The 15,406-nt window shown below is 39.6% G+C and overlaps 2 pseudogenes; both read right to left on the reverse strand.

The window, feature by feature from the left end:
• LOC136152536 (intraflagellar transport protein 20 homolog pseudogene) overlaps positions 1–15,052 on the reverse strand; it is a 39,147-nt pseudogene extending 24,095 nt beyond the window's left edge.
• Positions 6,948–7,046, reverse strand: LOC136152573 (U6 spliceosomal RNA; annotated as a pseudogene).
• Positions 15,053–15,406: the final 354 nt, after the last annotated feature.

A 15,406-nucleotide genomic window follows, 5' to 3' on the forward strand; every position in this document is an offset into this window, starting at 1 on the left:
AGATTATTCTGAAAATCAGCCAGTCTTCATCTCTGAGGTGCCAGTCCTCCTCTGAAGAGTTTTCTTGCCTCTCTTCTCCCATAAGGTAAGGTAAAATTACCTTGTCTCCGGGCATTCCCCACCCCCACTCTACACCAGGACCCTCTACTATCATTGCACTTCTTCTTGTATTGAAATTGAATCTACATGTACCTGTCACTTGCCACTAGACGGTGATAGCCTCATAACCTTTATGTCTTCAGCACGTAAGTAGAGAACCTACTCACCAAAGAGCGTGAGCTCAGCAAATGTTAAACGAATGGACGACATGTTTCAGGGGCTTGCTTGGCGCTTAAAATATTTCGTTCTTGACTTCTCTTGTAAATTTGCATCTCCAACGCTTTTTATCAAGGAAAAGATTTGTCTTTTGTTTGTGATGCTTTACTAAGATGCAGGATTAGGACTGCTTTTGGATCCATTCTAGGTAATTAGATACGCTGTGAGAGACGTGGTTCATGGAAGGTTAAGGTTTATCAAACTACGTGAATAACAGCCATAGCCTATGCACGTACATCCAGAAAAAATTAATTATTTGACCTTTTTGTTTGTATTTTTTGTAAATATATAACTTGATAGTGCCAATTTAGATCCTCAAAGCTATGTTTTGGAGACTTTTTTTTCCGTTTGTCTCAACTGCCTTATTTCTCTGTATTACAAATGCAGTGAAATGATGTTAATTCTGTGCTTAATTATGCTTAGCATAATATATATGCAGCCCAGTGTTTATCAGTTGGATATAGCAAAAATGCTGTGGTCTCGTCCCACCTTCCTTCTGCTTATCATCTGTTGACTTTTGAAAACAGCTGGGGTTGTTCCATGTGAATGGAAACAATTTCAAGGCCGTACAATAAATGCGTTCTCTCTCGACATGATCTTTTGCATTTTAAAGTTTTCATGCAAACTTTTAAGCCGGTTTTTGCTATCCTTTCAGATCAGAAGAAATCTATTAGATAAAAAATGTTCACATTTGAATTTTTCAAAAACATGCATATTTCATCCATTGAAGCAAGAACTTCCATATCTCAAAATTGACTATTAAAGTCTGTCTGGCATGTGTTGATTCATGTTGACATAAAAGACCATCTTAATATGATGACTGGGTTTTTATGGCTTCAGTTCAGTTCAGTCGCTCAGTCATGTCCGACTCTTTGCGACCCCATGAACCGCAGCACGCCAGGCCTCCCTGTCCATCACCAACTCCCAGAGTCCACCCAAACTCATGTCCATCGAGTTGGTGATGCCATCCAACCATCTCACCCACTGTCGTCCCCTTCTCCTCCTGCCCCCAATCCCTCCCAGCATCAGGGTCTTTTCAAATGAGTCAGCTCTCCGCACCAGGTGGCCAAAGTATTGGAGTTTCAGCTTCAGCATCAATCCTTCCAATGAACACCAGGACTGATCTCTAGGATGGGCTGGCTGGATCTCCTTGCCGTCCAAGGGACTCTCAAGAGTCTTCTCCAACACCACAGTTCAAAAGCATCAATTCTTCGGCACTCAGCTTTCTTTATAGCCCAACTTTCACATCCATACATGACCACTGGAAAAACCATAGCTTTGACTAGACGGATCTTTGTTGGCAAAGTAATGTCTCTGCTTTTTAATATGCTGTCTATGTTGGTCATAACTTTCCTTCCAAGGAGTAAGCATCTTTTAATTTCATGGCTGCAGTCACCATCTGCAGTGATTTTGTAGTCCAAAAATATAAAGTCAGCCACTGTTTCCACTGTCTCCCCATCTATTTCCCATGCAGTGATGGGACCAGATGCCATGATCTGATCTTAGTTTTCTGAATGTTGAGCTTTAAGCCAACTTTTTCACTCTCCTCTTTCACTTTCATCAAGAGGCTCTTTAGTTCTTCAATTTCTGCCATAAGGGTGCTGTCATCTGCATATCTGAGGTTATTAATATTTCTCCCTGCAATCTTGATTCCAGCTTGTGCTTCCTCCAGCCCAGCATTTCTCATGATGTACTCTGCATATAAGTTAAATAAGCAGGGTGACAATATACAGCCTTGACGTACTCCTTTTCCTATTTGGAACCAGTCTGTTGTTCCATGTCCAGTTCTAACTGTTGCTTCCTGACCTGCATATAGATTTCTCAAGAGGCAGGTCAGGTGGTCTTGTATTCCCATCTCTTTCAGAATTTTCCACAATTTATTGTGATCCACACAGTCAAAGGCTTTGGCGTAGTCAATAAAGCAGAAATAGATGTTTTTCTGGAACTCTTGTGTTTTCAATGATTCAGTGGGTGTTGACAATTTGATCTCTGTTTCCTCTGCCTTTTCTAAAACCAGCTTGAACATCTGGAAGTTCATGGTTCACGTATTGCTGAAGCCTGGCTTGGAGAATTTTGAGCATTACTTTACTAGCATGTGAGATGAATGCAGTTTTGTGGTAGTTGGACCTTATCTGGTATTGCCTTTCTTTGGGGTTGGAATGAAAACTGACCTTTTCCAGTCCTGTGGCCACTGCTGAGTTTTCCAAATTTGCTGGCATATTGAGTGCAGCACTTTCACAGCATCATCTTTTAGGATTTGAAATAACTCAACTGGAATTCCATCACCTCCACTAGCTTTGTTCATAGTGATGTTTCCTAAGGCCCACCTGACTTCACATTCCAGGATTCTCATGTTTTTAACTGTTATTAATACATGTAACTTAGGAGTTGGATAGTGAGTAGCTTTTGGATAATATTTATTTTAAAAGGATCCTTTCAGGTAGTTTGTCCATTAGAGATGATTTTACTAAAAAAAAAAGTTCCTTTAAATTTTTTTCAGTGCAAGGTCAAAACTGCAATTAGAACATCAGTGTCATTATTGAAAATCATTGTAGCTGATGTGGTTTTTCCTGAAAGTTCTAAGATTAAAATTCATGAAAATTATTCTTGGTGGCAGTCAATATTTGTTAAAGGTTAGCATATATTTTTATTTTTGGGCCCACCATGTGGCATGTGGGATTCTTATTCCCTGATCAGGAATTGAACCTGTGCTGTCTGCAGGGGAAAGAGTGGAGTCCTAATCACTGGATTGCCTAGGAATTCCCAAATTAACATCATTTTTGAGAGTAGTTTTATAAGTAAAACTTAGGTCATTATAAAACATATGAGTTATGCTTTAATAATAATGCTGCTGCTAAGTCGCTTCAGTCGTGTCCAACTCTGTGCAACCCCATAGACGGAAGCCCACCAGGCTCCCCCGTCCCTGGGTTGCCCCAGGCAAGAACACTGGAGTGGGCTGCCATTTCCTTCTCCAATGCATGAAAGTGAAAAGTGAAAGTGAAGTTGCTCAGTCATGTCCGACTCTTAGTGACCCCATGGACTGCAGCCCACCTGGCTCCTCCGCCCATGGGATTTTCCAGGCAAGAGCACTGGAGTGGGGTGCCATTGCCTTCTCCAATGAATGAAAGTGAAAAGTGAAAGTGAAGTCACTCAGTCATGTCCGACTCTTAGCGACCCCATGGACTGCAGCCTACTGGGCTCCTCCGTCCATGGGATTTTCCAGGCAAGAGCACTGGAGTGGGCTGCCATCGCCTTCTCCGTTAATAATAATAGCCACACTTATTAGACAACTATTCTATGTCAAGGGTTTTACATAAATTCTATATTATTGTCTCATTTATTCTTCAGAGCAGTCCCTTTTAAGGATGAGGACCAGAAAGTTAAGATTTTGTTCAGATTTGGTCAGTGGGAGATGCAGGATCAGAAGCCCGATTGCATGGGCTGAATTCTTGCTCTGTATCTGTTGACATTGTTCATTTTCCTTCACTCGTCCTGCCACCAGGGGGACCCAGATGACAGAGAGCCGAATGAAGGCTCCAGCCAAGGGCCTACTCTATTCTGAACGTCGTGTGTGTTTACTCAGTCAGTCCAACTCTTTGAGACCCCAAGGTGCAGCCCACCAGGCTCCTCTGTCCGTGAACTTTTTCCAAACGAGAATACTGGAGTGAGTTGCCATTTCCTACTCCAGGGGATGTTTCTGACCCAGGAATTGAACCCAGGTCTCCTGCATTGGCAGGCGGATTCTTTACCACTGAGCCACCTGGGAAGCTATTGCTGATTCTATCTTTCCTTCTCAGTAAACTTAGCACATCCAGAAAGGAATTTTTAGGCTCACTTTTCTTCTTCCTTATGTCTTTCTTTTTGTTCTAGAAAATTCTAAATGCCAGAGAGCCTCTTCCTGTAGTATAGGTTGTTCAAGGTGGTAACATCGACTAGTGCCACGATTCCTTCCTTTTCTTTATTTCCTTCTGAGCCTCTGTCTTTGTCAACACTGACTGGCGTGTAATAAGTGCTCAATAAATGGCAGCTATTGTGCAGTGGTGAGGATTCCGCCTGCCAATGCAGGAGATGCAGGAGACTTGGCTTTGATCCCTGGATTGGGAAGATCCCCGAGAGTAGGAAATGACAACCCACCGCAGTATTCCTGCCTGGAAAATCCCAGGGACAGAGAAACCTGGTGGGCTACCGTCCATGGAGTCACAAAGAGTCAGACATGACTGAGCGACTGAGCACCTTGCTACTATCCAGGTTCTGGGGCTCCGCCCTGAAGGGATTTTTGGTACTAACAATAATCACAGCTAATATTTACTGCACCCTATGTGCTAGAATCTCCTTCAAGCACTTTAAATGCATGTGCTGTTATTATGTCTGTCTTTATCAAGCAAGGAAAAGGTGAGGCTCAGCGAGTACATTACCTAGGATAACACTGATAACTGGTTGGCAGTGATGGTTCCGGAGCTCAAGCTTTCTGACTTCCAGTCTTCTACTGACTCACGTGATGGTTGTGGAAATGTGTTGCTCAAATTTCCTTCAAGAGAATCTGCAGTGAGGACCTTAGTTGATGACAGACTCCAGCTTCCAAACCCTATAAAACCCCCATGGTATTCATACCAAGCCATTCTTCCTTCCCCTTGATTGTACTCAGACACTGATTGAGCATGGTAGGGATCATAATACTGGCTTATTCCAGAAATGGAAAAATAATTCAACATTAGCAACTCTGTTAATGTAATTCACCTAGAGGAAAACAAATAAAAGAAATAACATAATCATACCAATCAAGGGTTGGGGGAAAAAACTCAATAAACTAGGAACTATATGGTAATGTTTTAAACTAGCAATTACCATCTAAAAGTTAGTATGATGTGTTAATGAAGACACAATGAGAAAATCCCCATAATGTCAAGAATAAAGCCAGAGCATCACTACTTTTTTACTTGAAAAACTTGCTCCAAGTTTTTCATTTCAAGCAAGGACACTTGCTCCTTGGAAGAAAAGCTATGACAAACCTAGACAGCGTATTAAAAAGCAGAGACATCACTTTGTCAATAGGTCCATCCAGTCAAAGCTATGGTTTCTCCAGTGGTCATGTATGGATGTGAGAGTTGGGCCATAAAGGAAGCTGAGTGCTGAAGAATTGATGCTTTTGATCTGTGGTGTTGGAGAAGACTCTTGAGAGTCCCTTGGACTGCAAGGAGATCAAACCGGTCAATCCTGAAGGAAATCAGTCCGGAATATTCATTGGAGGGAGTAGTGCTGAGGCTGAAACTCCAGTACTTTGGCCACCTGATATGAAGAGCCAACTCACTGGAAAAGGCCCTGATGCTGGGGAACATTGAAGAAAGGAGGATAAGGGGGTGACAGAGGACGAGGTGGTTGGATGGCATCACCGACTCAGCGGACATGAGTGTGAGCAAGCTCTGGGAGATGGTGAAGGACAGGGAGTCCTGGCGTGCTGCAGTCCATGGGGCCACAAAGAGTTGGACACGACTGAGCGACTGAACAGCAACAATTGAAACGTAGTTGATGGAGAGTAATATTTTAGTTCCAGGTGTGCTGCATTGTGATCTGACATTTGCATACGTTATGAAATGATCATCATGACAGATCTAGTAACCATCTGTTCCTATACAAAATAATTAAGAAATTATTGACCATATTCTTTATGATGTATATTACATCCTCATGGGTTATTTATTTTGTAAATGGAGGTTTGTGCCTATTAATCTCTTTTACTTACTTTGTCTCCCACCTCCTAACAACCATGAGTTTGCTCTGGGTCTGTTTTTATTTTATTTGTTTTGTTTTGTGTTTTAGCTTCCATATGTAAGTCAAGTCATCCAGTGTCTGTCTTTTTCTATCTGACTTATTTCACTTAACATAATATTCTTTAGATCCATTAATGTTGTCACAAATGGCAAATTTCATTGTTTTTTGTGACAGAATAATATTCCATTGTGTGTGTGTGTGTGTATATATATATATATATGCATGCCACGTTTTCTTTATTCATTCAGCTATTGATGGACATTTAGATTGTTTCCATGTCTTGTCTACTTAATACTACAGTGAACAATAGGATGAACATATATTTTTAAATTACTGATTTTGTTTTCTTTGGGTAAATACCCAGATGTGAAGTTGATAGATTATATGGCAGTTCTATTTTTAATTTTTTGAGGAACTCCATACTGTTTTCCACCAATTTATGATCCCACAAACAAGGGTCCCCTCTTTTCCACATCCTCGCCAACACTTGTTTCTTGTTTTTTTGATAATTGCCATTCTCATAGGTGTGATGTGATAGCTTACTATAGTTTTGACTTGCATTTCCCTGATGATAAGTGATGTTGGGCATTTTTTCAGGGGTCAGTTGGCCATCTGTACAAAAATTTCTATTCAGTGCCTCTGCCCATTTTTTAATTGAGGTTGTTTTTGTGATATTGAGTTGCATGAGTTCTTTATGTATTTTAGATATCAAGCTCATTGCATATATCTGGTATTGCAAATATCTTCACTCATTCAGTAGGCTGACCTTTGTTTTCTTGGTAGTTTCCTTTGCTATGCGAAGCTGTTTAGTTGATATAGTCCCATTTGTTTATTTTTGCTTTTGTGTCCCATGCCCAAGAAGATAAAATACAGAATGTATCACAGATTTCTGTGCCATCCTTACTCAGAGGCCATGCTAATCCTCTTGGTACTGCTCCAGTTTTAGCAGATGTGTTGCCCACGCAAGCCCTCACTACTGATTTTTTAAAATGGTTCTGAAGGTACATGCCAGTACAGTTAGAGAGATTATTAGGCTTATATATATATGTATACACACACATATATATACACACACATATATGAAAAAGATTGTAATATTTATAAATTTTATACATGCTTACATGAATACACAAAAGAATTTTTAGATGGCTGAGTATAATAGTAAAGAGCAAACAACTTTTGTAAGTACAGAAAATAACCAATTGGAAGTTATAATGAAACAAAAAATCATATTTACAATAGAAAAATAAATAAATTTGACAAGAAATATGCAAAATCAGTACAAATTAGGAAAACATACATTTTCTTTAATATGAAAATTCAATATCATAAAGATGTCGGCTCTTCCTAATGTAAGCCATAAACTTAATTCTATATCAACAACTAGAGTAGAGTGTTACTTATTTGTTCGTTTTTTGAACTGGAAAGACTGATTCACATGGAAAATAGGAAAAACATTCAAGAAAATTCTGGTCTAAGAAGAGTAACAAGTTACAGTCTCTCCCATATTTTAAAATATTGAGTTGCCTGGACTCAGCAATGAGGACCAAGCAAATAGAGTTACAGTAATGTAATAACAATGTATGACTAGACCTGCAGATAAACAGCACAGACTAGAAAGTCTGTTACATGACCCAAATATGTGTTGGATATTAGTGTATGACAAGAGTGACATAACGAATCAGTAGGTAAGTGATGAATTATTTAAGAAGCAACAGTTAGAACCGTGTATGGAACAACTGATTGTTTCAGGATTGAGAAAGGATTACAACAAGGGCTGTCTGCTGTCACTGTTTGTTCAATCTGTACACTGAGCACATCATGAGAAATGCTGGGCTGGTTGAGTTACAAGTTGCAATCAAGATAGATGGGAGAAACATCAACAACCTCAGATATGTGGATGATACCACCCTAATGGCAGAAAGCGAAGAGGAGCTGAAGAGCCTCTTCATGAGGATGAAGGAGGAGAGTGAAAGAGCCAGCTTAAAACTAAATATTGAAAAAACTAAGATCATGGCATCTGGCCCCATTACTTCATGGCAATTAGAGGGGAAAAGGTGGAAGTAGTGACGGATTTCTGCTTCTTGGGTTCTAAAATCACTGCAGATGGTGACTGCAGCCATCTAATCAGAAGATGTTTGCGTCTCGGCAGGAAAGCTATGACAAACCTAGACAGTGTGTTAAAAAGCAGTGACATTACTCTGCCAACAAAGGTCCGTATACTCAAGGCTACGGTCTTCCCAGTGGTCACGTAAAGTTGTAGGGGCTGGACCATAAAGAAGGCAGAGCACAGAAGAATCGATGCCTGTGAACTGTGGTGCTGGAGAAGACTCCTACGAGTCCCTTGGACAGCAAGGAGATCCAGCCAGTCAAAATGAAGGGAAATCAACCCTGAATACTTGTTGGAAGGACTGATACTAAAGCTGGTACCCAGTATTTTGGTCATCTGATGCGAACGGCTGACTCGTTGGAAAAGTCCCTGATGCTGGGAAAGATTAAGGGCAGAAGAAGAGGGTGTCAGAGCATGAGATGGTGGATGGCATCACCAATGCAGTGGACATGAACTTGGGCAAACTTCGGGAGATGGTGAGGGACAGGGAGGTCTGGTGTGCTGCAGTCCATGGAGTCGCAAAGAGTTGGACACGACTGGGTGACTGAACAACAACAACATTGGAATAACTGGATAGTAATCTGGAAAATAAAAGTATTTTGGGGCTCTGACCTCATTTCTTATCCCCAGGTTCCAAATATTTCAAATATTTAAATAGAAAAATGTAAGTATACTATGGAAATACTTTGTGTGTATACACACAGGTGTGTGTGTGTGTGTGTGTGTGTGTGCGTGTGTAAGATGTTTCAAGGTTCAGAAGACATTCCTAGGGTTGATCCAAAACTAAGAAATACTAAGTTAAAAGATAGATTAAGTTGACCATATAAAACTAAAATTAGATTATCTTGTCATTAAAATCCATTGAAAAATGCAAATGACAAACCAGGGAAAAATATTTTCTCTGCAACTGATGACATAGACCAAAGGCTATGTTTCTTAGCATATGTAAATAAATATATAAGAAAAAGGCCAATAATCCTACAAGAAATGGATAAAGGATAATATGGTTGGTATCAAAGGAAATGTAAATGGGTCTTAAAATATGAAAATTTATTCATTTAATACATAACTTAAACATTAATTTAAAAATTAAAACTACAATGAAATGCCATTTTCCTTTGTTAATTTGGCGAAGATAAAAGAATTTTGATAGCATACTATATTGAAAAGGGTGTGAGAAAATAGGTATTTAATACACTACTATTAGGTATGGAATTTGGTATAAACTCTCTAAAAACTCTTTAACAATATCTTATCAAGATTGCAAATGCATATATTCTTTGATCCTGCAGTACTACTCAGAATTTATGCACAGATATGCTTGTCACATCTTAAGTGACAAACATAGAAGAATATTCCTCATAGGGTTGTTTGAAATAACAAAAAGATTGGAAGCAGCGTAAGTATCTGTTAGGACACAGGTTAAGTAAATTATGTGCCTGTATGGCATGGGATTCTATGCAACCTTTTAAAGAATGTAGCTATTTATTTGTATTTATTTTGGACAATTTCCAGTATATAATATATATATATATATATGTTAAAAGATTAAAGTGAAGAACACAGTATATAGCACATTTTTGTTGTTGTTGTTTTATACTTCTATGTTCTCATACACATTGTATACCTGTGAAGTGACCAGTTTACCTCCGGGGAATGAAGCTAGGAAACTAAAGGGCAGGAAAGATGAAATAGGGTAAGTTTTTAATCTACAAATTTTCATTTTTGCTGTGTGAGGTATTGCATGCATGTAATAGTGACAACGCTAAGCACATTCTTCAATTCCCTTGATATTTTCTAGGTGCTAAGACTTTCTAGATAGAGAATGAAATGTTCAGTTTACATATGGAACAGGCCTCTTGTCAAAGACTGCGTTTGCTGACTGGCTACTGCTCTAGTCTCTTTTTGAAGAAAGGGATGCACGCCTGTACTTAACAGGGCTTTGGTGACTTGACCTATGTTTTGAGCCAGAGATGAAAACCCAGAGAGAGAGAAATAGAAGGGTGAGACTAGGAATTACAGTGAGCAGGGTGGGCAGACTTTGTGATAAGGAAGGAAAACTTGCTAGCAACTTTCACCCCTTTTATTAAGGTATTTATCTTAGATGGATATCTCCTTTGTACTCTGCGAAAGTAGAAAATCATGCCTTGAAGTTAACCAGAGCCTGGAGTTCTTTCTAGGGGAGCAAAATGGCTAAGAAAGCACAGCAGTAATTTAATGTTTATAAAGAGTGGGCTGAGAGAGCCACAGTATATCAAAAGCAAGTAACTGCAGAGGAAATTGGCGTATTTTAAGTCGGTTCAGACTATATTTTACATATTCTGGCTGTACGTAATGTACTAGTTTGCATGTAGAGCTTAAATGTATAATTAATACAGCTTTGAAGCTAGTTCTATCCACATGATTAAAATTTATCATGGAATTAGCTTTCAAATAGAGACTTTTTAACATGTTATAGTCAATGCTATGAATTAGGTCTTCTCTGATGAGCTCTGAGTAAAGGGCTGTAATTTATCTCGATGGTATTTTATTAGAGACGCCTTAATTGCTGTGGCAGGTGAAAAGCACCATCCAGTTTCTTGGCCAAACATTTCAGTTAATGAAATCATTTTTCCTCTTAGCACTATTGGTTTAAAGAACGTTCTGTTTTATTGAAGATGAACTAAAAGTCTTTTATTTTATATGCATGATTCAGCCTCACAATGAATGCCAGACAAATCTACTTTGTGGGACATTTACTCCATAAGAGAAAAAAGGAATCCTTTAACATTAGTGAAGGAAATGATAGACTATCCATTGTGAAAAGTCAAAAGGAAGAAACCTCAAATTTCCTTTCCAGTGATCTGAAAGTAAAAATCTGGGAAATGATTGCTGATGAATGTATTATGGGTGTGGCATTTTTTATTATTTTCCAATTATTTGTATTATTTCCCTGTATTTTTTTTTATTTTTTTATTTTTCAGTGGGTTTTGTCATACATTGATATGAATCAGCCATAGAGTTACACGTATTCCCCATCCTGGTCCCCCATCCCACCTCCCTCTCCACCCGAATTATAGAAATAAACACTTTAAATTTTTCTAATAATCCTTTCTCTAAGAGATAGCTCCTGTTACTAGTTTGGCATACATTCTTCCAGAAATTTTCCACACAAAGTATTTTTTTCCTCCCTAAAACCCTAGATCTGTCGCCAACAATGCCTGAATTCTTCCGGCTCCGCCCGCTCCATTTGACCAAATCTGCGCACCCCATGCAGCTTCAGTCACTTTGCTGGAATGGCGCGTTATGTAACTACAGCCAACGCTCCCCGTTTCTGGGCCTAGGGACGGGTTTTGTGCCAGTGCATCTGTGCGTCAGAGCAGATTTTAGATTGCGTGCCCGTGCCCAAGTAGGGACTCGGTGCCAGCTTGCTCAAAGCCTAGCGGACCCCAGATCTCACGTGTGGTGAGGGTGCTGCTGGTGGCTCCGCTTCCGCAAGCCCGGACACGCGTGTCTGGTGGAGCCCGCGCTGAAGGACAGTGGCTTTGTCCTGCTCCCTCACATTGTGTGCTGTGGATTAAGCAAGGCCTCTCACTGCAATTTCACCCTTGTCAAAATGATTACCAAGTTTATTCCACCTTGGGTTGTATGTTTCCTAGCCTCTCATGGATGATTTTTATGGCTTAACACTTGACCACTAATACAGTAAACACTAGTGAGAATCTTTAAAAATTAAAGTCTTAGAAAACAATTTTGTTCAATATGATAGGTTATTTGAAATAATACCCACTATTTAAAGAGGCACTGAAATTAACAGTCTCAGCGCCATACTGCATTTAGTGTGTGATTCAATTTTAACATGTCAAATATATTTACTAAAGCCTAATACAAAATCCCATGGATGCTAGAATATTAATTTGGAGAAACCGTGGGTCAGAATGCATCAGAAGCTGTTAAATGTCTTACTGAATTTTGTCAACTTGCCTACCCTCCTTAATATGCCTTTCTCAGAGTAGCGAAACAGAAAGTGTACATACTTAGGAAGGCCAAATCTGTGCTTTCAAGTTATTTTTTTAAAGCTGTCATGATGTTTCTTCTTCAGACAGAATTGGGTCAGAAGATTTAAAATACCAGATTTTCCTATTTTAGTGTTGGAAAGCTCTCCTGTGTCTTAGACCATGTGAATTTTGTGTATGTGTCAATATGTTTAGAAAATTTATATATACTGTCACTTATTGAAAACTTACTTTGTAATAAGTATTCATGTGGATCATAGTATGACCTGTAAATACCTTTCAGTCTTATCAGTCTATATAAAGTACTGGTGAATTTCATATTGAGATCAAGCACCCCCATTTTCTTACAAAGTAGACAATGAAATATTACTCAGTTTTTCCAAACAGAATGAAGACAGGAAGATGGCATTGTACTGAATGCCTGATAATCCCTCAATAGCACTTTTTTTTTTTTCCTCAATAGCACTTTAAGTACTAAACTTGATAGGATGCTTCCAGAAGTAGCGTTCAGACTTGTGACTAGTTTGTCTGATGAGACTTTCATGGGTCTTGAAATTTAGAACTTGAAGGAACTTAAGTATTATTGCCCTCATTTTATTTATTGGGAAGCAAAAGACCAGGTTCACTTTGTGCATTCATCCATTCCATTGTCATTCACTCAAAACGGTCTACAGCCTTGACTGTTAGATCCCATGATCGAAAGAGAGTAAGCCGTGGCTCAGAGAAGTGTCCAAAATTTCAGAGTTGTTTCTTTCAGTGGGAGAGAGAGTGAAAGAAGCACTGGGTCTACTGTCACTGAATTAGGCTGACCTTTCATTCCACTTAAGGGTGGAACCCGTAATTCACCGCTAATTTTTTGATCCTTCTACTGTCTGTCAGACATAGGAGAATCCAGAGTAAAGAAAACATGCTTCTGTTCTCACTCACTTTACAGTCTAACTAAGATAGTCAGAAAGGATGCGAACAAACTACAAAATTACAAACTGTGATAACAAACAGGGCAAAGTGATAGAAAACCAGAGAGAAGATGCTAATTACATGATCTCTTTGAGAGGATGTTGTTGAAGACTGCTGAGACCAGCTGATGGGAAGGATCAAGCCACGGCTGGATTGTGATCCGATGTCAAGGTGTGGTTGCAAAATATATAGTGACCGGATCGGGCAGGGCCCAAAAACCTATGACAATGGGATTGAAATTGTATTTGAAGAGCAGTGAGAAACCATCAAGGGAGTAACATTTTGTTTTTTTGAAGGACATTCTGCCTGTTGAGTGGAGAATGTATTAGAAGGGAGTAAGCATCATGTGAAACACACAGTGAGACGTTTTCTCGTAATAGTTGGGCTGACAGGGCTAAGGTAGATAATAGTGGCAGAGGTAAAGAACAGAGCAAGGGTTGAGTTATTTGGGGAGCTCAACCCAGGACTTCAATCCAGGACTTGTTTCTGGCTTGAGTGTGGGAAATGAGGGAAGTTATCAAGGATGAAATCCAGGTTTCTGACTTTGAAACCAAATGAATGACAATGCCGATGCATTTACTGATAGGTGGAAAACTGGGCATGGATGGGGGCAGGTAAGGATCTTTAGAGGTCTCATATTTAAAAAATAATGAATTGCTTCTTTAAGCATAATACAAAACAAAAATAACACTAAGTTATTACATAAATGAAAGTTGTCTAATCAAGCCTCAACCCTGATGACTACCTGTATAGTTTTATTTTAACATATTAAACATTAATTTTGTTCCTTAAAAAATTGGGGAGTTCCCATATTTTGTTCGTGCTTTGTTTGCAAGTTTAGTTTCTCATTCAATTACCAAGCCCCGGGAAAAATCATGAGTTTTATTCTGGCATATTGAAATGCGTGTAAAATTGCTAAGAGATGTGAAGTAGGTAGATGGATGTACAACTGTGGGGGTCAGGGCGTGAGACAGAGACATAAATTTGGGAGTTGTCAGCATAGATGGTTTTAAAAGCTGTGGAAATAGATCACCCGAAGCAAATGCGTAGGGAGAAACATGATACAGGTGAATTTGTAACATTTAGATGAGGAGCAGGCAGAAGAGACTGAAGTAAAGTAGCCAGACTGAAAGATGATGTCAGGGAAGCTGAAAGCAGAGCCGTTCAAGAATGAGACAGTATGCGACGGTGTCAGTGCTTCCGCATGGTCAAGATGATATCAGAGGACTGGGTGTTTTTGGTAACCTTAGCGTGAAGGATTTTTAGGTTATTATTGAGAGTGAAGTAGATTGAGAAGGCAATGGAAGGTGAAGAAGCAGAAATGATTGTGTAGAGAGCTTCTTTAATGTTTTACTGTAAGGGAGAAAAAAGAATTGTTACAGTAACTGGAGGAAATTGTAAGGTCAAGGATGTTTTATTTGGTTTTGCCTTTTTAACCAACCCTTCTGAGTAGATCCTCAACAAGGGTCCTTTTGCCCATTTGAGTCAATAGGATAAGACTGAGTTTCTCAGAAACAAAAGAAAAGCTTTGTTCTTGAATCAGAGGACGGAGAGATGTGATCTAGTGCTCTTCCCAACAGGCTGTGGGTGGGGCTGCCTCAAGGCAGAGAGTGGGTCACCCTAGTAGTCAGAGGAGTCCATTACCCAGGTTGTCTCTGGAAGGTTTGGTCTCTGTAGCCTCCTTCACTCGAGTGTGGTATACTCATGGAGTGACCCCCGCAACTTCAGGGCAGAATGGGTGGTTAGGATCACCAAGTGGCATCTTTCCACTTACGATTGAATTGATTTTCTTGTCTTCCAGCTTTCCATACTTTAGGTTCATCCAGTCTCCTGGCTGGAAGAGGTACAGGGCTAGATCAGTGGGTACAGACAGCACCCGGTTACCACATTCCATGGGTGCTGTCATGGTTTCTCCTACCTGGAGGGCACACTTGAGTTGTTCTATCTCAAGGGGGTTAAAGTGTCCCTTTTCTTGGGTTTGGAAATGAGTCTACCACATATAAGTTCAAATGCACTTAACTTTAACTTACCCCCTAGAGCTAAGCACATGCAGAGCAGGGCAATCAGAAGCAACTTAATCCAATTTTCTTGAGTTTCCTGACATCCATTGGCTAAGGCCCTTGTCAAAGTCTGATTGAACTTCTCTACTTTCCTCAATGATGTCTCTGGGCTAAGCACAAGATACATTTTATGTCCAAGGCTCACGTTATCCCCTTCTTTACTAGTGACAAAATGCTGGACCATTATTGCTTTGTAGGAA

The sequence above is a fragment of the Muntiacus reevesi genome, chromosome 21 (genome assembly GCF_963930625.1).
Source record: "Muntiacus reevesi chromosome 21, mMunRee1.1, whole genome shotgun sequence".
NCBI classification, from domain to species: Eukaryota; Metazoa; Chordata; class Mammalia; order Artiodactyla; family Cervidae; genus Muntiacus; species Muntiacus reevesi.